The 26,957-nt window shown below is 40.1% G+C and overlaps 1 long non-coding RNA gene across 5 annotated transcripts in view; it reads left to right on the top strand.

Moving 5' to 3' along the window:
• LOC100847374 (uncharacterized) overlaps window positions 1-25,084 on the top strand; it is a 115,531-nt gene extending 90,447 nt beyond the window's left edge. For 3 of the 5 annotated variants that reach the window (XR_003030960.2, XR_003030962.2, XR_009491784.1), the window contains one exon: window positions 8,731-10,311. This is a non-coding gene — a long non-coding RNA (uncharacterized lncRNA). Of the gene's footprint in view, window positions 1-8,730 lie in introns of all 5 variants that reach the window. The other 2 variants (XR_804914.4, XR_009491787.1) reach the window with 1 other exon arrangement.
• The last annotated feature ends 1,873 nt before the right edge of the window (window positions 25,085-26,957 follow it).

Genomic DNA, 26,957 nt, shown 5'->3' with positions numbered 1-26,957 from the left:
ATTCCTAACTCTTTTGTCTCTCTTTTTACCTTTTGTATTTTGTCCTACCTCCTTTTGAAGACAATGGGCTGCCTTTCTGGGTGCCTGGTGTCCTCTGCCAGCATTCAGAAGTTATTTTGTGAAATTTGCTCAGCGTTCAAATGTTCTTTCGATGAATTTGTGGGGGAGAAAATGGTCTCCCCATCCTATCTTAGGGGCCGTCTTAGGGGTCATCTTAGGACCGCCCCTAGTCCTTTAAATCTATTTCTCACTTCCACTGTGTAATTGTAAGGGATTTGATTTAGTTCATACCTGAATGGTCTAGTGGTTTTCCCTACTTTCTTCCACTTAAGTCTGAATTTGGCAATAAGGAATTCATGATCTGAGCCACAGTCCGCTCCTGGTCTTGTTTTTGCTGACAGAATAGAGTTTCTTCATCTTCGGCTGCAAAGAATATAATCAATCTGATTTCAGTATTGACCATCTGGTGATGTCCATGTGTAGAATCTTCTTGTGTGTTGTTGGAAGAGGGTGTTTGCCATGACTGTTGCGTTCTCATGGCAAAACTCTGTTAGCCTTTGCCCTGCTTCATTCTGTACTCCAAGGCTAAATTTGCCTGTTACTCCAGGTGTTTCTTGACTTCCTACTTTTGCATTCCAGTCCTCTACAATGAAAAGAACATCTTTTTGGGGTGTTAGTTCTAGAAGGTCTTGTAGGTCTTCGTAGAACCATTCAACTTCAGCTTCTTCAGCATTATTGGTCAGGGCATAGACTTGGATTACTGTGATATTGAATGGTTTGCCTTGGAAACGAACAGAGATCATTCTGTCATTTTTGAGATGGCATCCAAATACCGCATTTTGGACTCTTTGGTTGCCTATGATGGCTATTCCATTCCATTCCAAGAATCTCTAAGGGATTCCTGCCCACAGTAGTAGATATAATGGTCATCTGAGTTAAATTTACCCACTCCAGTCCATTTTAGTTCGCTGATTCCTAAAATGTCAACATCCATTCTGGCCATCTCCTGTTTGACCACTTCCAATTTGCCTTGATTCGTGAACCTAACATTCCAGATTCCTATGCAGTATTGCTCTTTACAGCATCGGACCTTGCTTCCATCACCAGTCACATCCACAATTGGGTGTTGTCTTTGCTTTGGCTCCATCTCTTCATTCTCTCTGGAGTTATTTCTCTTCTGATTTCCAGTAGCATATGGGGCACCTACCGACCTGGGGAGTTCCTCTTTCAGTGTCCTATCATTTTGCTTTTCCGTACTGTTCATGGGGTTCTCAAGGCAAGAATACTGAAGTGGTTTGCCATTCCCTTCTCCAGTGGACCACATGGTGGAGAGTCAGAACTCTCCACCATGACACATCTGTCTTTGGTGGCCTTACACTCCATGGCTCATAGTTTCATTGAGTTTGACAAGGCTGTGGTCCATGTGATTAGATTGGTTAATTTCCTGTGACTGTGGTTTTCAGTCTGTCTGCTCTGTAATGGAGAAGGATAAGAGGCTTATGGAAGCTTCCTGATGGGAGTCTGACAGAGGGGAAAACTGGGTCTTGTTCTGATGGTCCTATCATGCTCAGTAAATTTTGAATCCAATTTTTTGTTGATGGGTGGAGCTATGTTCCCTCACTGTTATTTACCTGGCACCAAACTATGGTGGAGGTGATGAAGATAATGGTGGCCTCCTTCAAAAGATCCTGAGTGTAGCATGTACTGCTTCACTCAGGGCTCCCAACCCTGCAGCAGACCACCACTGAGCCCACTCCTCAAGTGGAGACTCCTGGACACTCACAGGCAAGTCTGGGTCAGTCTCCTCTGGGGTCACTGCTCCTTTCTCCTGGGTCCTGGTGCACAAGGTTCTGTTTGTGCCCTCCAAAGGTTTATTTCCCAGTTCTGTGTAAGTTCTGGCAGCTCTATGGTGGGGTTAATGGTGACCTCCTCCTCCTAATTTCCTTTAGGTTTGACTTGTTTGATCTCCTTGCAATTCAAGGGACTCTCAAGAGTTTTCTCCAGCACCACAGTTCGAAAGAATCAATTCTTCGGCACTGGGCCTTCTTTTTTACTGTACAAAATCCCCTGAATGTAGTAATATACTTGATATGGAAGAGGTATATAATACTTGTAACAGTCTATCTTAGTACACTGGATTAGATGAACCAACTTTCTGTCTTTTGCAAAATGTAGGTAGTAATAGAAGCTACCTCATAGAGGTGTCTTAGGAGTTTTGAAGTTTATGTAAGATAATACATATACCAGGTACAAAGAACAGTGCTTGGTACCTAAGTGCTCAATGAATGGTTGCTCTTTTAAAAATTTGTGTTGCAATGTAATGTTACTGCTGCTGCTGCTGCTGCTGCTAAGTCGCTTCAGTCATGTCCGACTCTAGCAACCCCATGGACCGCAGCCCATCAGACTCCTCTGTCCATGGGACTTTCTAGGCAAAAGTACTGGAGTAGGGTGCCATTGCTTTCTCCGGTAATGTTACTATTATATGCTAAATTATCATAGTGTATTTTTAATTTCATGTGAAAATTGTAACATCTGTTTTTAAGATTTAGGATGGGATCTGTCCCATCACAAATTTTTCAATGTGTTCAACAAGAAAGAAAACCAGTGAAAAGATGATGTAACCCCATTCTATGTCTCCCTTGTTGACAAAGTGCTGAGATCTATGATTATTTGAAGATTCTATATATAGAGCATTGATGACCCAAAAGTTCTTCTCAGATTTCATTTTTTCTAATAGCGTCTGAAAAAATACTCCCAGGAGTGTCAACTCTTAGTGTCAAGTTAGCTGGTTTTGCATTTACAGTAGTGTATTGCATTTTATCACATTAACTTTATCTCACAAGTCTATTCATGTCTAGTCTGCCTTGGTCATAAGAAATGCGTTATCTAATTACTTATTCAGTCTCTTTGCTAATATGGAAATAAGCAATTTATTTCATTGGCTAAGTCACTAAAACAGACATCATCATGTGTGCATGCATCGCTTTAGTCATGTCCAACTCTGTGTGACCCCATGGACTGTATCTCACCAGGCTCCTCTGTCCATGTGATTCTCAGCAAGAATGCTGGAGTGGGTTGCCGTGCTCTCCTTCCAGGGACCCAGGGATCAAACCCATATTTCTTACCTCTCCTGCATTGGCAGGCAGGTTCTTTACCATTAGCACCACCTGGGAAGCCCATCACTGGGTCTCTGTTAATTCTGGCTAAGATGCAGAACTGAACAATACTTTCATGTGTACTTCCTTCTATGACTTCAGAATCTTCCTGTTGCTGAATTGACACTAATGAATCTTAATATATGATTATAAAACTCCTTTAAGGTTTTTAAATAAAATTCCTCAATAAATCCATCTTGATTTTTACACTGTTGTTCTTGGTACTGAGCCTCTTCACTTTTTTCTTGTTTGAGATCCTGAGAAACTGCAAATTTTATTGGGTAAGTGAGAGTCTATACGTACATTGATTTTCAAATTAGCAGGATCAACATGAGATGTATAGTATATTCAGAGAACCTATTCTAATCTCCCCCTTCCTTCTTTCCCTTCTTACTGGTGGATTTGATTCATGCTTCATGAGAAATAGAAGTAAATGGACACTTTCTCATTTTCCTTTCACTGTGTCTCATTTTCCTTTCACTGTGTCTCTGCAGCCTCTTGAATCAGCACCCACAGTCTTTCATCCGCTATCATAGGAGGAAGCATACCTGTTCCTAAATAAAGCCAACCCTTTTCTTGTGCTCTGTACCTCATCCTCTTTCACTTTCTCAAAGACTTTACTCCCACAAATAGACGTCTCTCTCCTGAATTATCAGTTTCCCTCTTTTTAGGGGGTTGTGTCCTTCAGCCAACAAACCTGCTCTTGACCTCCCATTCCTGTCTAGTTGCTACCCCATTTTCCTGCTCTCTCACAGAAAAACTTCTCAAATGAATGCCTTTCCCCACCGCATCACCTATTTTCAGTCCATTTCATATAGGCCTTTGTTCTCCCCACTACACCTGAAACTTCTAAAAGATTCATCAGTGACCTCCATGTTACCAGACTCAGTGGTCACATTTTGCCTTCATCTATGTAACCACTCAGTGGCTTTTCTCCCAAGTGACCATGATTTCCTCGAAATTTTTCTTGGCTTCTGTGATACCCTGCATGCATGTGTATGTGCTAAGTCATGATATGTTTCTTCAGTCATGTTCAACTCTTTGCCACTCTATGGACGGTAGCCCTCCAGGCTCCTCTGTCCATGGGGTTCTCTAAGCAAGAAATGGGTTGCCATGGCCTCCTCCAGGGGATCTTCCCCGCCTAGAGATCAAACCCACGTCTCTTATGACTCCTGCATTGACAGGCAGGTTCTTTACCACTAGCACCATGTGGGAAGCCACTTTGTGACACCCTATGCCCCTGATTTTCCTATGTCACTGCCTAGTGACTATTATAGACTGGTAACTTCAGAGTGTGTATATCCACATCTAACCTTCCCCAGGATCCCAACTTGTGTATCTAAATGCAATTCAGCATCTCCACTTAGATGTCTCGTGAGCATCTCATATCCGTTTATTATGATGATCTTTACATGTAAATAAACATATATTTAGAATCCTTTTTCTCTTCACTCTGCTTAGTGCTCTCTTCCCTCATCTTTTCTCTTTATTTCCTGCTCCTTCTCCTAAACCAGTCCCCAATAATTTAGATACCTTGGTGATTCCATAGCACCCAGTAATTTGCCTTTGTGGTAATTAGCACACTTACAGTCAATTAGTCAAATATATGATTATCTGTTTAATGTCAACCTTGTGCTTTTAGCCTTTAAAATTTCTGAGACCACAGGTTTTCCATGTTGTCCACTATCTCTTCAGGGCTCAACTCAGTGCTTGAGCATATTAGGGCCACTATAAATATACTTATTTCTTATCTTTGTACATCTAGGTTATTCCTATTTTTCACCACTACAAACAGTTCTACAATGAACTTTCATGTAGCTAAATCTTTGACACGTCTTTAATCATGTGCTTTTAAAAATCCCTAGAAATAGAATCATTGGTTTTATAATGAGATGCACAATTTCAAGGTTTTTTGCTAAGGGTGACAGTCTGAAAAATAGCCATCATTAACTTCTCCTCTCCCTATACAAGCATGCCACTCATCCGTCAATAAGTGGTGTCTCTAGAGAACACACTTATCGTTGCCAAGGGGGAGGAAGGATGAGGAGGGAATGGGGTGGGAGGCTGGGGTTAGAAGATGCAAGCTGTTATATACAGAATGGATAATCAAAAAGGTCCTATAGGATAGCATGAGGATCTGTATTCAATGCCATGTAATAAGCCATTATGGAAAAGAATATAAAAAAGAATGTATGTATGTGTGTAACTGAATCACTTTGCTGTACAGCAAAAATTAATACAACATTGTAGATCAACTATACTTCAATAATAAATAACAAATTAAATTTTTAAAAAGTGATGTCTCAGGACTTCCCTCATCATCCAGTGGTTAAGAAACTGCCTTTCAATGCAGGGGATGTGGGTTCAATCCCTGGTCAGGGAACTAAGATCCCATAAGCCTCAAAGCAGTCAAGCTCATGTGCTGCAACTACTGAAGCCTGCTTGCTCTGGAGCCCATGTGCCTCAACGAGAGAGCCCAAGCTGCAACGAAAGATCCCACATGATGCAACTAAGACATGACACAAACAAAAATAAGTGATGTCTCCTTTCCTTATCCTTGAGTGACTTACTTTGACGTTCAGAATGTGGTGAAAATAGGATTGCCAGGTAAAATACAAGATGCTCAGTAAAATTAGAATATCAAACAAACAGTAAAGTGGGACATACTTATACTAAAATATTATTTGTGATTTATCTGACATTCAAATTTAACTGGGTATTCTGTACCATTTTATTGATGTGTAGCTGATTTAGTTGACTTATTGGAAAAGACTCTGATGCTGGGAGGGATTGGGGGCAAGAGGAGAAGGGGACAACAGAGGATGAGATGGCTGGATGGCATCACTGACATGATGGACGTGAGTCTGAGTGAACTCTGGGAGTTGATGATGGACAGGGAGGCCTGGCGTGCTGCAATTCATGGGATCGCAAAGAGTCGGACATGACTGAGCGACTGAACTGAACTGATTTATAAGATATTATATTCATGTGTACAGCATAATGACTCAATATTTTTGCATATTATGCTCAATTGTAAGTTATTACAAGATAATGGCTATAATTCCCTGTGCTATACAATATATTCTTGTTGCTTATCTATTTTATACACAGTAGTTTGTATATGTTAATCCCATATTCCTAATTTGTCTTTCCCCCTCTACCTCCCCGCTTTGGTAACCACAAGTTTGTTTTCTATATCTGTTTGTGTTTCTGTTTTGCACATACAATAATTTGTATAATTTTTTAGATTCCACATGTAAGTGGTATCCTATAGTATTTATCTTTCCCTGTCTGATTTATGTCACTAACATAATATATTCTCTAGGTCCATCCACATTGCTACAAATGGCAGAATTTCATTCTTCTTATGACAGTCTTCTTAATCCATTTGTCTGTTGATGGACACCTGGGTTGCATCCATGTCCTGGCTGCTATAAATAGTGCTCAATGAACATTGGGGTGCACGTATATTTTTGAATTAGTATTTTCATTTTTTAGAGATATATACTCAAGAGTGGTGAAGGCAATGGCACCCCACTCCAGTACTCTTGCCTGGAAAATCCCATGGATGGAGGAACCTGGTGGGCTGCAATTCGTAGGGTCGCTAAGAGTTGGACATGACTGAGTGACTTCACTTTCACTTTTCACTTTTATGAACTGGAGAAGGAAGTGGCAACCCACTCCAGTGTTCTTGCCTGGAGAATCCCAGGGACAGGGGAGCCTGGTGGGCTGCCGTCTATGGGGTCGCACAGAGTCGGACACGACTGAAGCGACTTAGCAGCAGCAGCATACTCAAGAGTAGAATTGCTGGGTCATATGGTAGTCCTATTTTTGGGTTTTTGAGTATGCTCCATACTGTTTTCCACAGTAGCTGCACCAATTTACTTCCCCACCAATAGTTTACAAAGGTTCCTGTTTTCCCATTTCCTTACTAATATGGTATTTGTAGACTTTTTGATAATAACCATTCTGACAGGTGTAAAGTATATCCCATTGTGATTTGCATTTAAGAATCAGCGATGTTGAGCATCTTTTTATGAGGCATTCAGTATTTTTATTTGCTAAATATAGAAACACTAGTATGAAGACACTATTGCTATTCCAGGCCTAGCCTTATTTTTTAAATTATTTTTTAATTGGAGGAAATTGCCTTACAGTGTTGTGTTGGTTTTTGCTATACAACAGTGCGAATCAGCAGACCTAGCCTTTGAGAGACATAGCAGTTTCTCCTGTTGCTATCTAGAAACCAGCTACTACTACTACTACTAAGTCACTTCAGTCGTGTCCGACTCTGTGCGACCCTACAGACAGCAGCCCACCAGGCTCCCCCGTCCCTGGGATTCTCCAGGCAAGAACACTGGAGTGGGTTGCCATTTCCTTCTCCAATGCATGAAAGTGAAAAGTGAAAGTGAAGTCACTCAGTCCTGTCCGACTCTTAGCAACCCCATGGACTGCAGCCTACCAGGCTCCTCCATCCATGGGATTTTCCAGGCAAGAGTACTGGAGTGGGGTGCTACCGCCTTCTCCGAGAAACCAGCTAGCATTCTGTAAAGAACTTTGCCCTAGACTCCTGAATGAATAGAGGTCAGCTAGGGAAGCCAGGGGGATGAGCAGTCACTTGACATGTTTCAGCCCTAGCGGAGCTCCCAGGCCCAGAGCTGGGGGGTGGGGTATAGAGGATTTCTCATCTAATATCCAGGTAGATTTCAGAATTGTTATAAACCTGTTCTCTGTGTTGTTGAATAGGAGCATCCATGGTGACTTTCCTGTCCACTTCTCACCATTGAATGCCTGGTAGGGGTGGAAGGGTGGAGGCAAGTTGGGAAAGTTCACAGTTCACAGCTTTCTAGACCCAGAGGAGCTGCAGTCACATCTTAGCATGATTCAGGTCATGAAATATTGAGCTTTTTAAAAATTTAATTCCAAAGTGGGTATTTCTTTTATTATTTAAAACATTTAAAAAAATTTTTTAATTTTATACTGGAGTATAGTTGATTAAGGGGCTTCACAGGTGGTTCAGTGGTAAAGAATCTGCCTGCCAAGCGGGAGACACAGGTTTGATCCTTGGGTAGGGAAGATCCCCTGGAGAAGGAAATAGAAACCCACTCCAGTATTCTTGCCTGGGAAATCCCATGGGCAGAGGGGCCTGGCAGTCTACAGTCCATGGGGTCACAAAGAGTCAGATACAACTTAGCGACTAAACAACAACAATAGTTGGTTAATAATGTTGTGTTAACTTTAGATGTACAGCAAAATGATTCAGATATACATATACACCTATCTATTCTTTTTCAAATTCTTTTTTCCCATTTAGGTTGTTACAGAATATTGAGCAGAATTCCCTGGGCTATATAGTAGGTTTTTTGTGAGTTAGAAATATTGAACTTTGAGGCTGATGCTCTCTTGGAATGAGACTTTGAGGTGTCTTGGGAGATGGTCTGTTTTGTTTTGTTTTGCATGAGAAAGAATATAAATAATTTGTGGCCAGAGGGAAGACTCTGTTGGATTAAATATGGTCACAAATTCTTTGTCACTCCTCAGATCAAGAAGGTAAAATTTGTTTCTTCTCCCACAGGAACTCTCGGCTGGATTTGTGACTTGCTTGAAGAAACAGAATGTGATGGATGTGAAGCTGTGTGACTTTCAGCTTTTTGAAACATAATTAAAAGTCATGATTTAGAGCATTTGCCAATTTCTAAGAATCCACCTGAAATGCAGAAGACACAGGAAATGTAGGTTTGATCCCTAGGTCAGGAAGACCCCCTGTAGAGGAAATGGCAACACACTCCAGTGTGCTTGCCTGAAAAATCCTGTGGACAAAGGAGCCTAGTGGGCTATGGTCCAAAGGGTTGCAAAGAGTTGGACATGACTGAATAACTGAGCACATGGTGTAAGTGCTGCCAGCATGACTGATTTCGAGCTACCAATGTGATATCACAGAGCATGTAGTTGGAAAGAGATAGCATATATGACCAATGGGCTCCAGCATACCATCGCTTCCAGACTTACTCCTTAAGAGATCTGTCAGCTTCCATTTTTGCTTTCTTGGAATCCAGTTGACATGAAGGATCCTTGGGCTAGGCTTTTGAATGATGAGAGGCCAAATGGAAAGAAAGGCCATGTGGAAAAGAAAAGAAGCCTTAGGCGATCCATCCCTAGCTGGGCTCCCAGCTGAGTGCAGCTGCATGCTTGGCCTCAGCCAACATTCCATGACATGAAAGACCACGCAGCCAACTCACAGAAATGTGAGACACAATACATTGTTGTAGATTTAAGCGACTACATTTTGGAATATTTTAATTAGTCAGCAATAGGTAACTGGAAACATGTATTGCCAAGCCATTGTAAAACAATTTTCACATTTTACTCCTATGTTAGCAACGTGGCTCAGCTGGTAAAGAATCTTATCTGCAATGTGGGAGACCTGGGAAGATCCCCTGAAGAAGGGAAAGGCTACCCACTCCAGTATTTTGGCCTGGAGAATTCCATGGACTTTATAGTCCGTGGGGTCTCACAGAGTCAGACATGTCTAAGCAACTTTCACTTTCACTAGCAATGTACAAGAGTGCCTTGTTCTTTGCACATCAGCCTGCACTTTGCATTATCATTCACCAGGTTGATAAGTTAAAAAATGTACTTTGCAGTTTAGCTTGTATTCTTTGAAAATGAATTTGAATAGTTTTTCAGATGCTTATTGGCCATAAATTGGCTGTGCTCTCTGTTCATTTTTCTCTTGATTTGTAAGGGCTCTTTATATTTTAATAGGGCTTCTCAGGTGGCTCAATGGTAAGTTATCTGCCTGCAGTGTGGAAGACACAGGTTTGATACCTGGGTCAGGAATATCGCCTGGAGAAGGAAATGGCAACCCGCTGTAGTATTGTTGCCTGGGAAATACCAAGGACAGAGGAGCCTGGCAGGCTGTAGCCCATGGGATCACAAAATAATCAGACATGACTTAGCGAGTAAACAAAAACAATATAGTTGGTTAACAATTTTGTGTATAGTAACAACAAATGGACAATATTTTGCAATGTATGTGGCTACCTAATTTGCTTGTATGTTCTTTGCAGTAAAAAGCTTAAACTATTTGTATGAAAAAATGATGCCTATGGCAGTTTTCTGCAAGTTTCTTATAACATGATCATTTTCAATTTTGGCTTATTTGTTTTTTTAGTATTTCTCACTGTATTCTAATATTTCCCCTGGATTTCTTATTAGTGATTTTATTCAAATGAAATCTTCAGCTGAAACCCAGTACAAAATACACTCTCTCCATTCCACTCCTCGTTCCAATTTAAACAACACTGGCTCAGGCCACTGCGGTAGGTTAATTCTTCAGCCATCCTTGTATTAAATACTATGGAAAACCTTTGCATAAACAGCTTGCCAATTTTAATTTCACAAATTTGAAGGTGTGATTTTAAAATGTTATCAGTTTACACAAATTTTGAATAATATGAATCTTTAAAAACAAAAAGTATTTAAAATTGTATTGGATTCTGGAACAAAAATAGGAGCATGCTGTGCTATGCTATGCTATGCTAAGTCACTTTAGTCGTGTCCGACTCTGTGTGACCCCATAAACGGCAGCCCACCAGGCTCCCCCGTCCCTGGGATGCTCCAGGCAAGAACACTGGAGTGGGTTGCCATTTCCTTTTCCAGTGCATGAAAGTGAAAAGTGAAAGTGAAGTTGCTCAGTCGTGTCTGACTCTTAGCGACCCCATGGACTGCAGCCCACCAGGCTCCTCCAGCCATGGGATTTTCCAGGCAAGAGTACTGGAGTGGGGTGCCATTGCCTTCTCTGAAATAGGAGCATAATGGGAAAATTAATGAAATCTGAGTAAAATCTTAAATTCAGTGAATATTGCCCATGTTAGTTTCTTAGTTTTGACAAATGTACTATAGTAACGTTAGGTGTTAATGATAGGGAAAACTGGGTAAGGGGTATAAGGAAAGTCAATACTATCTTTGCAAAACTTTTCTATAAATCTAAAATTATTTCCAAAGAAAAAGTTTAGTTTTGAAAAAAAACACACTAAAAATTTACTCTAAGAAATGCTCTGTAATGTTGTAGGATTATTTATTATTATTATTATGAGAATACTATTTCTTACATTATATTGTTCTTTGGGTGGGATAATCTGTCTAGAATTATGCAAGTTTTGAATTATGTAATATTTTTAAGATCTTTATCTCATGGATATAATTCACTGCCATATGAACTGTATAGTTAAATCCCATTTTAAAAATTGAAATAGGAAAAATTGAAGATGTAAGCCTTCAATTTTTAAGCTAAAAGAACTTCCTTCTCCCAATTAAGAGTGAAAAACAGAACTAAAACTCTCTCTCTTCCAGTTTCTGACATTAGAATTGTGGCAGCAAAACCTTATCATTCTATGTGATCTCTGGACAAGTATGTGATTAAAGACATGGATTAGCAACTCGTTTCTTACATGGTATTGCTAGTCCAGGTTCGATGCACGATACTGGATGCTTGGGGCTAGTGCACTGGGACGACCCAGAGGGATGGTATGGGGAGGGAGGAGGGAGGAGGGTTCAGGATGGGGAACACATGTATACCTGTGGCGGATTCATTTTGATATTTGGCAAAACTAATACAATTATGTAAAGTTTAAAAATAAAATTAGAAAAAAAAAAGCAAAACACAGCTATCATCCAAAAAAAAAAAAAAAGACATGGATTAAAGTGTGGAATCTGGAAGCTAGGTCATCAGGTAAGGCTTGATCTATACTCTGAGGCAGAAATGTAAGCATGGAAATCCAAACCTTGCAGGCACAATTTTTATTAGAAGTTTGGCTTTTGTCCATGCAATTGGTAGGATTTCCCACCTCCTCCCTCCCACATTTCTGTGTTCTCTTCCATCACAGCAAGTGTCTTGGGAGTGGGGTGTTTTAGTTTGTCATCATTTCGCATTCCTTTTTAGGTTTCTTTGCAGGTTAAAATGGAGGAGCCTGGTAGGCTGCAGTCCATGGGGTCGCTAAGAGTCGGCTAAGACTGAGCAACTTCCCTTTCACTTTTCACTTTCATGCATTGGAGAAGGAAATGGCAACCCACTCCAGTATTCTTGCCTGGAGAATCCCACGGACGGGGGAGCCTGGTGGGCTGCTGTCTATGAGGTCGCACAGAGTCGGACACGACTGAAGCGACTTAGCAGCAGCAGCAGATTAAAAAAAAAAAAAAAAAGTACCTTCTTATAGGTTTCGCAGTTGTAAAAGAAATTCCAACAATTTAAACTCTAGATGTTGCAGGATTTACATTTCCTACTGTTTTCCTCTATATTTAAAGTATATCCCTTGAAACCCTTCGATACACTCCCCTGTGCCTCATTTCTTATAATACTTTCTCTCTGATACTGAATGGCCTTTGGATAAACAGTGTGTTTATATTTCACACTGATATGAATTAGCAAATTTGAAACAGTGAGCAGTGAAAAATATTATTAAGGTCTCACTTTATGCATATACATTGAAATAATTTTAATTCCCCTCACTAGAAACTGTTGATTGTGCATTAAACAGTAAGTTGGATGTAAGAAATGTATTTCATTTGCCTAGGTTTACATGCACTCAGACTATTATTTCCCTCATTACATTTATTCTTAAGGGAAAAATCTATCTTGATGTCTTATGCATGTTTTGAGTTACATGAGGTTTTCAGGGGTTGTTCCCAGAGTGACTCTCCAGTGACTTAGATGATCCAGCTCCTCTGCTGTGAATCTGTTTATTATTTTTGCTGATTGTTAATGATAAAAGTTACTGATTGTTTAATCCTGTACTAGGGACTATGTTGATTATTTGTGTACTCAACAATGTATATTACTCCATTATCTAAGAAGCAGATATCATTATATCATCTCCATTTTGTAAATGAAAATTTTCATGCCTGGAAAATTTAAGTAACTTGCCTTAAGGGAATATCTTTGGATGCTGAAAGTCTGGAATAAGATTTCTTTGTCAATGCCAAGATTTTTGCTAACCACTTTAGTATGAACTATTTGCCACACTTCCCTCTGTTATTTCAGTCCTGTAGAAAGGTAGGTAGATTTTGTTTCTGTGATCATGGTCTTTCAGCTTTTTAAAAACTTAAGTAATTTATTCATTTCTGGCTGCACTGGGTCTTCATTGCTTTGGACGGGCTTTCTCTAGTTGTGGTATTCAGGCTTCTCATTGCAGTGGCTTCTCTTGTTGTGGTGCATGGACTCTAGGCATGCAGGCCTCAGCAGTTGTGGTACACAGGCTCAGTAGTTATGCACAGGCTTAGTTGCCTCTTGGCATGTGTAATCTTCCCTGACCAAGGACTGAACCAGTGTCCCCTGCATTGCCAGGAGGATTCATATCCATTGTACCACCAGGGAAGTCCATTAAAAAAAATTTTTTTTAATTCAATTTTTTTTTTTTTTTTGCTACAAAAACATATGGAATTTTAGTTCCCCAAACTGGGTTCAAGCCAGTGCCCACTGTATTAGAAGAATGGAGTCCTAACAACTGGACCACCAGAGAAGTCCCTGAAATTTTTTGTATCACTGTTTTCTAATCCAAAAAGGAGAACTGTGCTCCCAAGTTCTTGAAGATTATTATCAGTAGCAGTTATAGACATATGAAGTATCAGTTCAGTTCAGTTCAGTTCACTTGCTCAGTCATATCTGACTCTTTGCAACCCCATGAGCTGCAGCACATCAGGCCTCTCTGTCCATCACCAACTCCCAGAGTTCACTCAAACTCACGTTCATCGAGTCAGTGATGCCATCCGGCCATCTCATCCTCTGTCGTCCCCTTCTCCTCCTGCCCCCAATCTCTCCCAGCATCAGAGTCTTTTCCAATGAGTCAACTCTTCGCATGAGGTGGCCAAAGTACTGGAGTTTCAGCTTTAGCATCATTCCTTCCAAAGAAATCCCAGGGCTGATCTCCTTCAGAATGGACTGGTTGGATCTCCTTGCAGTCCAAGGGACTGTCAAGAGTCTTCTCCAACACCACAGTTCAAAAGCATCAATTCTTCAGCGCTCAGCTTTCTTCACAGTCCAATTCTCGCATCCATACGTGACCACTGGAAAAACCATAGCCTTGACTAGACGGACCTTTGTTGGCAAAGTAATGCCTCTGCTTTTTAATATGCTATGTAGGTTGGTCATAACTTTCCTTCCAAGGAGTAAGCGTCTTTTAATTTCATGGCTGCACTCACCATCTGCAGTGATTTTGGAGCCCAAAAAAATAAAGTCTGACACTGTTTCCACTGTTTCACCATCTATTTCCCATGAAGTGATGGGACCAGATGCCATGGTCTTCGTCTTCTGAATGTTGAGCTTTAAGCTAACTTTTTCATTCTCCTCTTTCATTTTCATCAAGAGGCTTTTCAGTTCCTCTTCACTTTCTGCCATAAGGGTGGTGTCATCTGCATATCTGAGGTTATTGATATAAAGTATAAGACATATAAAATGACTTGTTCTGGTTTTATGGAAAGAGGCAACCACAAATCACTGCTGTTTTTCAAAATTATTTTGCAAGTTTTGTGTTTCAAAATGAAACCTACATTTATTGCCTTTAGATAAGAGTTATATTAAGGAAAGGGCTTCCCTAGTGGCTCAGACAGTAAAGAATCCTCCTGCAATATGGGACACCTGGGTTCAGTCCTTGGGTTGGGAAGATCCCCCGGATGAGGGCATGGCAACCCACTCCAGTATTCCTGCCTGAAGAATCCCCATGGACAGAGGAGCCTGGCAGGCTATAGTCCATGGGGTTGCAAAGAGTCAGACATGACTGAGTGACTAAGCACAACACATATTAAGAAAGAGCAAATAAAATTTTGGATGGGAAGAACTACCATTCTTATGCAGAAAATGTTAGGTATCTGAACCTTTTCCTGTGGTTCAAAGTGTGGCGAAAATCTTCAAAAAGGGCAGGTATCTAAGTGGGTGTGGGTAGCACCTGCTACACTAGAAGAATTAAGGTGTCTGTTCTCATTACCATCACTGTTATCTGGACCAGGTGACTACATACCTGTTGGTCAGGTCACTGTCCCCAACATAGCAGTTTATGGGCTCAGGACTTATTCCTGATCTATATTGCTGTTCTTCCTGATGTTGCTCCAGCCTTTCCACCACTGTTCTTTCTCTTTTAAAAATGTTTTTATTGAAGTATAGTTGATTTACAGTGTTGTGTTAATTTCTGCCATACAGAAAAGTGACTCAGCTATACATATACAAACTTTTTAAAAAAATATTCTTTTCCATTATGGTTTATCTCAGGATATTGAATATAGTTCCCTATGCTATGCAATAGGACTGTGTTTTTTATCTATCCTATATATAATAATTTACATCTGCAGTCTCAAACTTCCAATCCTTCTCTCCCCTACCCACCCTCCTTGGCAACCACAAGTCTGTTCTCTATGTCTGTGAGTCTGCTTCTGTTTCATAAATAGGTTTATTTGTGCCATATTTTAGATTCCGTATATATAAGTGATATCATAAGGTATTTGTCTTTCTCTTTCTGATTTATTTCACTTAGTATCACAATCTCTAGTTGTATCCATATTGCTGGAAATGGCATTTTCATTCTTCTTTATGGCCAAGTAGTATTCCATTACATATATATATACCACATCTTCTTTATCCATTCATCTGTTAATGGACATTTAGGTTGTTTCCATGTCTTGAATACTATGAACAGTGCTGCTATGAACATAGAGGTGCATCTATATCTTTTAATTATAATTTTGTCTGGCTATATGCTCAGGAGTGGGATTGCAAGATCGTATAGTAATTCTGTTTTTAGTTTTATGAGGAACGTCCATACTGTTTCCCATAGTGGCTGCACCAACCTACATTCCTGCCAACAGTGTAGGAGGGTTTTCTTTTCACCACACCCTCTCCAACATTTGTTATTTGTAAACTTTTTAATGTTATTTGTAAACATTCTGACTCATGTGGGGTGATAACATTGCAGCTTTGATTTGTACTTCTCTAATAATTGGAAACATTGAGCATCTTTTAATACGCCCATTGACCATCTGTATGTCTTCTTTGGAGAAACGTCTGTGTAAGTCTTCTGCCCATTTTTCAGTTGTGTGTTTTGTTGTTGTTGTTGTTGCCCAGTACTGTCCTTTTTGTACTTATACACTAGGAACAAGAATACTGGTTTCAGAATTTGCCATTTATTAAATAATAATAATAATATAGCAGCTAACAATTATCAGGTTTTCACCTGTGCAAACCTCCTTATAAGCCTTGTCTCGTGCAGCCCTCATAACTCATGAAGTAGGTGCAATTATTTTAATATAACACTCACATTTTAGGAAACTAAAGTATAGACCTTGAGCTTTGGTGAAATTTTTACCTTTCATTTTTTTCTTCTGTAAAATGGAGATTATATCTATTATTCATTTACTTCCCATAAGTGAAGAAATGTAGTTGCATTGGATAAATAACTTTTTGATGTAACCTTGATACACATGATGGAACTACTTTTCAGATGGATAAAAATAGTTTCCTTTCTAGGCTCCCAAGAATTTATCTTTTCATTGCTTACTTTATTCATTATTCATCCCGATTGCTTCCAAAAGGGCTTCTCTGCAATATTTTTTCTTCTCATTGAAAGGAAAATTGTCATCAAGAAGAGCTCAGAGGACCTCTCCAGAATGAAATTACACCTGAACACACAAGTTATTTGACTTTGAGGAAACAAAAGAAGGGCTTCCCTGTTGGCTAAGACTGTAAAGAATATGCCTGCAAGGCAGGAGACCTGGGTTCAATCCCTGGGTCAGGAAGATCCCCTGGAGAAGGGAATGGCTACTCACTCCAGTATTCTTGCCTGGAGAATTCCATGAACAGAAGAGCCTGGCAGGCAGGCTATAGTCCATGGGGTCACAAAGAGTCAGACACAACTAGGCAACTAACAACACTGAGCAACACATATAAACAAAACAAACCCATTGCTACCAGGATTTCTGAATCCCTAAATCCTACCGTTTCTTCCCACTGGAGTCACACAGATGACATTTATACATGAGAATGCTAGAATTTCTCATGTATATGAGAAAAGACTGGACAAGAACTTCAGTGACACTGAACCTCACTAGAAGGGGAAGCCCAGAGGCCAGCTCCCCAGGGCCAGAGTGGCTCAGGGTCCTAGTCTCCAGACCCACAACGGTAGGTGTGGGTGGGAGGGACTCTATGGTTGATGCAAAGGCATGTACACTAAGGCCCCTTTAATGAAAACATGAGTGGCTATCCATACATGTCCCTGCCCACATTTGAATATCAGCAGCCAGACATCCTAAATGATTCATTTTCCTGAAGTTTACCAAAAAATAAACTCCTCTTTCCCAGGTTTGTTCTTAATAGATACTCCTGAGGAAGTTTGATTATGGGAATGTAATTGATAGATTTGGATAGTTGTCATTTTTCTCACTAATAAAGAGTTGGGAAGACAAGAGGGGAATTAACCTAGAAGTAATATTTTTAAAATATTAATAACTATACAAAAGAAAGGGAAAGGAAGTAAGGTAAATAAAGAGAGAGGAATAAAAGAAGAGAAAAAGGAAGAACAAGAGAAAAATCCCTAGGCATTCATACAACTCTATCAGAGTCCTTGATTGGGAACTAGATATTTTTTAGGTCAGGAACAGAGCTGCAGGGAGAAAACCTTGAGTGAAGTTCAAGATCTATCTCTGATGGTAATTCATTACCACAAAATCTCTGTGTGTTGGAGTAGGTGAGAACCATGGTTCAATTATTTCACTGAAGAAAGGGAAGGATAAGTCCCAACACATGCCAGTAACTTTCTCAAGATCACAGGTCCAAAATTTAAAAGAAGCTAGGCTTAGGGACTTCCCTAGTCCAGTGGTTAAGACTCCACACTCCTAAGGCACGGGATCTGGGTTCCATTCCTGATCAGGGAACTATATTCCACATGCTACAACTAAAGATCCCACTAAAGATTCTGCATGCCACAACTAAAGGATCTTTGATGAAGACTGAAGATCCCACACGCTGCAACTAGGACCTGGTACAGCCAAATAAATAAAGAGGAAAAATAAACAAAACAAGATAGGCTACAGTTCAGTTCATCGCTCAGTTGTGTCCGACTCTTTGAGACCCCATGAATTGCAGCACACCAGGCCCCCCTGTCCATCACCATCTCCCAGAGTTCACCCAGACTCACGTCCATCGAGTCAGTGATGCCATCCAGCCATCTCATCCTCTGTCGTCCCCTTCTCCTCCTGCCCACAATCTCTCCCAGCATCAGAGTCTTTTCCAATGAGTCAACTCTTCGCATGAGGTGGCCAAAGTACTGGAGTTTCAGCTTTAGCATCATTCCTTCCAAAGAAATCCCAGGGCTGATCTCCTTTAGAATGGACTGGTTGGATCTCCTTGCAGTCCAAAGGACTCTCAAGAGTCTTCTCCAACACCACAGTTCAAAAGCATCAATTCTTCGGCACTCAGCTTTCTTCACAGTCCAACACTCGAATCCATACATGACCACTGGAAAAATCATAGCCTTGACTAGACGGACCTTTGTTGGCAAAGTAATGCCTCTGCTTTTTAATATGCTATCTAGTTTGGTCATAACTTTTCTTTCAAGGAGTAAGCGTCTTTTAATTTCATGGCTGCACTCACCATCAGCAGTGGTTTTGGAGCCCAAGAAAATAAAGTCTGACACTGTTTCCACTGTTTCCCCATCTATTTCCCATGAAGTGATGGGACCAGATGCCATGATCTTCGTCTTCTGAATGTTGAGCTTTAAGCCAACTTTGTCACTCTCCACTTTCACGTTCATCAAGAGGCTTTTTAGTTCCTCTTCACTTTCTGCCATAATGGTGGTGTCATCTGCATATCTGAGGTTATTGATATTTCTCCCGGCAATCTTGATTCCAGCTTGTGTTTCTTCCAGTCCAGTGCTTCTCATGATGTACTCTGCATAGAAGTTAAATAAGCAGGGTGACAATATACAGCCTTGACGTATTCCTTTTCCTATTTGGAACCAGTCTGTTGTTCCATGTCCAGTTCTAACTGTTGCTTCCTGACCTGCATATAGGTTTCTCAAGAGGCAGGCCAGGTGGTCTGGTATTCCCATCTCTTTCAGAATCTTCCACAGTTTATTATGATCCACACAGTCAAAGGCTTTGGCATAGTCAATAAAGCAAAAATAGTTTTTCTGGAACTCTCTTGCTTTTTCAATGATCTAGCAGATGTTGGTGATTTGATCTCTGGTTCCTCTGCCTTTTCTAAATCCAGCTTGAACATATGGAAGTTCATGGTTCGTGTATTGCTGAAGCCTGGTTTGGAGGATTTTGAGTATTACTTTACTAGTGTGTGAGATGAGTGCAATTGTGCAGTAGTTCGAGCATTCTTTGGCATTGCCTTTCTTTGGGATTGGAATGAAAACTGACCTTTTCCGGTCCTGTGGCCACTGCTGAGTTTTCCAAATTTGCTGGCATATTGAGTGCAGCACTTTCACAGCATCATCTTTCAGGATTTGAAATAGCTCAATTGGAATTCCATCACCTCCACTAGCTTTGTTCATAGTGATGCTTTCTAAGGCCCACTTGACTTCACATTCCAGGATGTCTGGCTCTAGGTGAGTGATCACACCATCGTGATTATCTGGGTCAGGAAGATCTTTTTTGTACAGGTCTTCTGTGTATTCTTGCCACCTCTTCTTAATATCTTCTGCTTCTGTTAGGTCCATACCATTTCTGTCCTTTATCAAGCCCATCTTTGCATGAAATGTTCCCTTGGTAGCTCTAAAAATCTTGAAGAGATCTCTAGTCTTTTCCATTCTGTTGTTTTCCTCTATTTCTTTGCATTGATCGCTGAGGAAGGTTTTCTTATCTCTTCTTGCTATTCTTTGGAACTTTGCATTCAGATGCTTATATCTTTCCTTTTCTCCTTTGCTTTTCACTTCTCTTGTTTTCACAGCTATTTGTAAGGCCTCCCCAGACAGCCATTTTGCTTTTTTGTATTCCTTTTCCTTGGGGATGGTCTTGATCCCTGTCTCCTGTACAATGTCACGAACCTCCATCCATAGTTCATCAGGTACTCTATCTGTCAGATCTAGGCCCTTAAATCTATTTCTCACTTCCACTGTATAATCATAAGGGATTTGATTTAGGTCATACCTGAATGGTCTAGTGGTTTTCCCTACTTTCTTCAGTTTAAGTCTGAATTTGGCAATAAGAAATTCATGATCTGAGCCACAGTCAGCTCCCGGTCTTGTTTTTGCTGACTGTATAGAGCTTCTCCATCTTTGGCTGCAAAGAATATAATCAATCTGATTTCAGTGTTGACCGTCTGGTGATGTCCATGTGTAGAGTCTTCTTTTGTGTTCTTGGAAGAGGGTGTTTGCTATGATCAGTGTGTTCTCTTGGCAAAATTCTATTAGCCTTTACCCTGCTTCATTCCGTATTCCAAGGCCAAATTTGCCTGTTAATCCAGGTGTTTCTTGACTTCCTATTTTTGCATTCCAGTCCCCTATAATGAAAAGGACATCTTTTTTGGGTTTTAATTCTAAAAGGTCTTGTAGGTCTTCATAGAACTGTTCAACTTCAGCTTCTTCAGCATTACTGGTTGGGGCATAGACTTGGAGTACTGTGATATTGAATGGTTTGCCTTGGAAATGAACAGAGATCATTCTGTCGTTTTTGAGATTGCATCCAAGTACTGCATTTCGGACTCTTTTGTTGACCATGATGGCTACTCCATTTCTTCTGAGGGATTCCTGCCCACAGTAGTAGATATAATGGTCATATGAGTTAAATTCACCCATTCCAGTCCATTTCAGTTCACTGATTCCTAGAATGTCGACGTTCACTCTTGCCATCTCCTGTTTGACCACTTCCAATTTGCCTTGATTCATGGACCTGACATTCCAGGTACCTATGCAATGTTGCTCTTTACAGCATCGGACCTTGCTTCTATCACCAGTCCCATCCACAACTGAGTATTGTTTTTGCTTTGGCTCCATCCCTTCATTCTTTCTGGAGTTATTTCTCCACTGATCTCCAGTAGTATATTGGGCCCCTACTGACCTGGGGAGTTCCTCTTTCAGTATCCTAACATTTTGCCTTTTCATACTGTTCATGGGGTTCTCAAGGCAAGAATACTGAAGTTGTTTGCCATTCCCTACTCCAGTGGACCATATTCTGTCAGACCTCTTCTCCCTGACCCACCCGTCTTGGGTGGCCCCATGAGCATGGCTTAGTTTCATTGAGTTAGACAAGGCTGTGGTCCTAGTGTGATTAGATTGACTAGTTTTCTGTGGTTATGGTTTCAGTGTGTCTGCCCTCTGATGCCGTCTTGCAACACTTATCGTCTTACTTGCATTTCTCTTACCTTGAACATGGGGTATCTCTTCATGGCTGCTCCAGCAAAGCGCTTAGAAGTGTCCAAATGTTAAATGTCAGGACAATTTTGGGCTTTGGGTGGTTAAGTATTGATGTAAAACAAGAGAAAATATAAAGAATAGAAGGACAAAGAAGCAGGAAGAAGTGGGGGGATGCTAAAAATACAAAGTGTATGTTTGCTTTGATGACCTTTGGTCTTGGACAGGCATGAGTCTTGCAGTGTTGTGAAACAGGGATTAGGGTGGATATAGCACATGTGGATGTTAGGCCAGAATCACTGCATGAGTACCATGGGGATTCACTAATAAAAAAAAATTGTAATAATTTACATGTTTCAATGCCATTCTCCCATATTATCTTGCCCTCACCCTCTCCCACAGCGTCCAAAAGACTGTTCTGTACATCTGTGTCTCTTTTGCTGTCTCGTATACAGGGTTATCATTACCATCTTTCTAAATTCCATATATATGCGTTACTATACTGTATTGGTGTTTTTCTTTCTGGCTTACTTCATTCTGTATAATAGGCTCCAGTTTCATCCACCTCATTAGAACTGATTCAAATGTATTCTTTTTAATGGCTGAGTAATATTCCATTGTGCATATGTACCACAGCTTTCTTATCCATTCGTCTGCTGATGGACATCTAGGTTGCTTCCATCTCCTGGCTATTATAAACAGTGCTACGATGAACATTGGGGTACACGTGTCTCTTTCAATTCTGGTTTCCTCAGTGTGTATGCCCAGCAGTGGGATTGCTGGATCATATGGCAGTTCTATTTCCAGTTTTTTAAAGACTCTCCATACTGTTCTCCATAGTAGCTGTACTAGTTTGCTTTCCTACCAACTGTATAAGAAGATTCCCTTTTCTCCACAGACTCTCCAGCATTTACTGCTTGATTCAATGCATGATACAGGGTGCTCGGGGCTGGTGCACTGGGATGATTCACAGGGATGTGATAGGGAGGGAGGTGGGAGTGGGGTTCAGGATAGGGAACACATGTATACCAATGGCGGATTCATGTCAATGTATGGCAAAACCAATACAATATTGTAAAGTAAAATAAATAAATAAAACTGAGATTAAAAAAATAAATTAAAAAAAATTTTTTTAATTCAAAAAATTGTAGTATAAAATACTCAGAATTTTAGTGCCCTCTGCAGTTCTTTTCAGAATCAACTTAATATGGAATGATTTCTGTCTGATGTGCCTTTCCTCATCTTCATGTCCTCAATGAACAACTTTTTCCTACATTTCTTTACCATCATAGAGACCTCATTTTGTACTCTGGGGAAAAGCCTGTTCTGCAGCAAGATTACCTCTCTCCCTTCCTTCCAATTATATATATATACACACACAATACATGTATGTGTGTGTGTGGATGTGTACACAATGTATAACAAAAACATGTGTATCCACTGAAAAATATTCAGAAAATACAGAAATAAAAACAACAATTTAAAATCACATTTAGTTCCACTGTTGCTGTTGTTTAGTTGCTAAGTCATGTCTAGCTCTTTGCAACCCCGTGGACTGCAGCACATCACACTTCTCTGTCCTTCACTATCTCCCAGAGTTTGCTCAAACTTGTGTCCTTGGAGTCAGTGATGCTATCCAGCCATCTCATCCTCTGTCTCCCCCTTCTCCTCCTGCCCTCAATCTTTCCCAGCATCAGGGTCTTTCCCAATGAATTGTCTCAGCTTCAGGTGGCCAAAGTATTGGAGCTTCAGCTTCAGTATCACTTCTTCCGATGAATCCTCAGGGTTGATTTCCTTTAGGACTGACTGGTTTGATCTCCTTGCTGTCCAAGGGACTCTCAAGAGTCTTCTCCAACACCACAGATTAAAAGCATCAATTCTTCAGCGCTCAACCTTGTTTATGGCCCAACTCTCACATCTGTACATGACTACTGGAAAAACCATAGATTTTACTATCTGGACTTTTGTCAGCAAAGTCATGTCTCTGCTTTTTAATATGTTGTCTAGGTTGGTCATAGCTTGTTTTCCAAGGAGCAAGCGTCTTTTAATTTTGAAGTCACAGTGATTTTGGAACCAAAGAAAATAAAGTCTGACACTGTTTCCACTGTTTCCCCATCTATTTGCCATGAAGTGATGAGACCAGCTGCCATGACCTTAGTTTTCTGAATACTGAGTTTTAAGTCAGCTTTTTCACTCTCCTCTTTTACCCTCATCAAGAGGCTCTTCGGTTCCTCTTTGCTTTCTGCCATAAGGGTGGTATCATCTGCATATCTGAGGTTATTGATATTTCTCCTGGCAATCTTAATTCCAGCTTGAGCTCATCTAGCCTGGCATTTCACATGATGTACTCTAAATATAAGTTAAATAAACAGGGTGACAGTATACTGCCTTGACACACTTCTTTCCCAATTTGGAACAAGTGTCCGTTGTTCCATGTCCAGTTCTAACTGTTGCTGACTGTAGCTTCTTGGCCTGAATACAGGTTTCTCAGGAGGCAAATAAGGTAGTCTGGTTTTCCCATCTCTTGAAGAATTTTCCACAGTTCGTTGTGATCCACACAAAGGCTTTAGCATATTCAATGAAGCAGAAATAGATGTTTCTCTGGATTTCTCTTGCTTTTTCTATGACCCAGCATATGTTGGTAATTTGATCTCTGGTTCCACTGCCTTTCCTAAATCCAGCTTGTACATCTGGAATTTCTCTGTTCACATAGTGTTGAAGCCTAGCTTGAAGGATTTTGGTAACCATAAATTTGTTTTCTATGTCTGGAAGTCTGTTTATGTTTTGAAATAAGTTCATATGAATCATATTTTTACACTCCACATGTAAGTGGTGCCATATGATATTTTTCTTTCTCTGAGTTGCTTCACTTAGTATGATAATCTCTAGGTAATTAATATTTTAATTGTCTAAAATATTTATTGTCTAAAGTGCCACAATTTATTTAAATCATTCATTAGTATGGATATTTCTATGGATACAGATTTTTGCCAATATAAAAAAATACCACACAATATCATTGAAACTAAATCTTTGCATACTATTTATTCAGGATAAGTGAAGTGAAGTTGCTCAGTCATGTCCAACTCTTTGCGACCCCATGGACTACAGCCTACCAGGCTCCTCTGTCCATGGAATTTTCCAGGCAAGAGTACTGGAGTGGGTCGCCATTTCCTTCTCCAGGGATCTTCCCAAGCCAGGGATCGAACCCGGGTTGCCTGCATTGCAGGCAGACGCTTTACTGTCTGAGCCACCAGGGAAGCTTGTGATTTATTCAGGATAATTTCTAGAAAGAGGTCAAGATAATCACATAATTAAGCATGAACAGGTAGAGTTTTAATAAAGACCATCAATTTTTATTCCAGAAAGATTGTGTAATTTTATACTCCCATTAGCAAAAAGAGATGAAAACAGTGTATGTATATTATATATATTTGCTTGTATTAGTGTGCATATAATGTATGTGCAAATGTGTTTCTTCTAATAAGGTGAAATATTACTTAACTTAGGTAACTATATTGGAGTGACTAGTTGCTACAATAAAACCTAAAATTGTAATGGCTTAACATAATAAAATATATTTTTTGTTGATATAGCTGTTCAGTGAAGGGTTCCTGATTGAAGATGGCTTTCTTCCATGGGTTGATCTAGAGATTTGGACTCTTCCATCTTGTGGCTGGCAATTTTCTTGTGCCTTATTGATGTTATACCCATGAAAGCATGATGGAGGTATAACTTCAAAGTCCACTGGCTAGAATCTAGTCATGTGGTCTACAAAGGACTCTGGGAAATCTAGACAGGGATTGGGGCCACAGAGACCAAAACGGATAGCCTCAGGTAGAACAATAGAGCAGGCTTACAAAATATGAAAAATTTCAGCTACACTGACAGAAGAGAGCAATTGCAGTCATTAGCAATGTCATTCCCATGTACACACAGGGAGTTTTTCATCTTAATTAGGCTGAAATTTTTTATTTTAACTAAGGCAATTTAAATTCTTTAAAGGTTTTCCACCTGCATATTTGCAAATATATGATAGGTTTTTTAATGCCAATTTTATACTTAAGAAGGCCTTCCCATTTAATATCATACTATCAAATTTTCAATATAATACATTTATATGATAATGAAAAGATGTTAACTGCCTAGTTAAAATAATTGTGCACACAGAAGACTTTTCATTTGACAACATTCAGTTTATAGTTCTGCTGTACTGCTTAGGTAGGTGAATACTCAGGTAGGTGAATATGCAGGTCCATTGATCAACCATAAAGTCTATCTTTCAATTTCACAGATGTGTTTCATTTTTTCCTCTTCTAGAAGACAACCCATTGCTTAATAATGATATATTTAAGGTTATCTTGTAGTAAATGAATAGCTTTGTATTTTCCTCCTTTTTACATTAAGCAAAAATGAAGTAGTCTACCCAGATGATCATTAAATAATTCTCAAATTTTTTTTTTTAGGAAACCCAGTAAGATTTTCGTAGAACTTGCAATACCATATATTTTCAACCTAGGTTTAAGCTTCACCATATTCTGGTTACACAAGAAGATAAATGAGTACAATCCCAAGAGACAAACATCAATTCCTTCCCTAACAATTCTCTTGCTTTCTTGGTTATGCCATTTTGTCTCCCAGTATTAAACTGCAGGAAGACAGCTTAGCCTTCTTTCAAACCTTTAAGCATGTCAAAGGGCAGGAGCTACATAAGTTCAAAGCGTGATTCTGAGTTATTTTACGGCAAATCATAGCTCTCCTGCTGGCTCAGTGGTAAAGTATCCACCTGTCAATGCAGGAAATGTGGGTTCGATCCCTGGGTTGGGAAGATCCCTGGGAGGGGGACATGGTAACCCACTCCAGTATTCTTGCCTGGAGAATCCCACGGACAGAGGAGCCTGGCAGGCTACAGTCCATACTGTTGCCAAGAGTCAGACACAACTAAAGCAACTTAGTATGCATGCCATAATCTAGACACTTTAAAGAGCATGCTGTTCATTGAGTATGTTGTAAAACACTTTTTCATATATTGTTTTCTGTGCAACAACACTGTTTTATAGAAGGTGTGAAACAGACAGTGAAATACGCATTCATACCTACTTCATTGAAAGCAAAGGAAGCCCTGATAAGAAAATTTTAATAGAGAGACACTGATGTATAGAACAGTCTTTTGGACTCTGTGGGAGAGGGAGAGGGTGGGATGATTTGGGAGAATGGCATTGAAACATGAATAATATCATATATGAAACAAGTTGCCAGTCCAGGTTCGATGCACAATACTGGATGCTCGGGGCTGGTGCACTGGGATGACCCAGAGGGATGTTATGGGGAGGGAAGAGGGAGGAGGGTTCAGGATGGGGAACACATGTATACCTGTGGCAGATTCATTTTGATATATGGCAAAACCAATACAATATTGTAAAGTTAAAAAAAAAAGAAAAGAAAATTTGAATAGAGTTACTTC

The sequence above is a fragment of the Bos taurus genome, chromosome 2 (assembly GCF_002263795.3).
Source record: "Bos taurus isolate L1 Dominette 01449 registration number 42190680 breed Hereford chromosome 2, ARS-UCD2.0, whole genome shotgun sequence".
In the NCBI taxonomy this organism is placed as follows: Eukaryota; Metazoa; Chordata; class Mammalia; order Artiodactyla; family Bovidae; genus Bos; species Bos taurus.
This window is presented reverse-complemented; position numbering and strand designations above follow the sequence as displayed.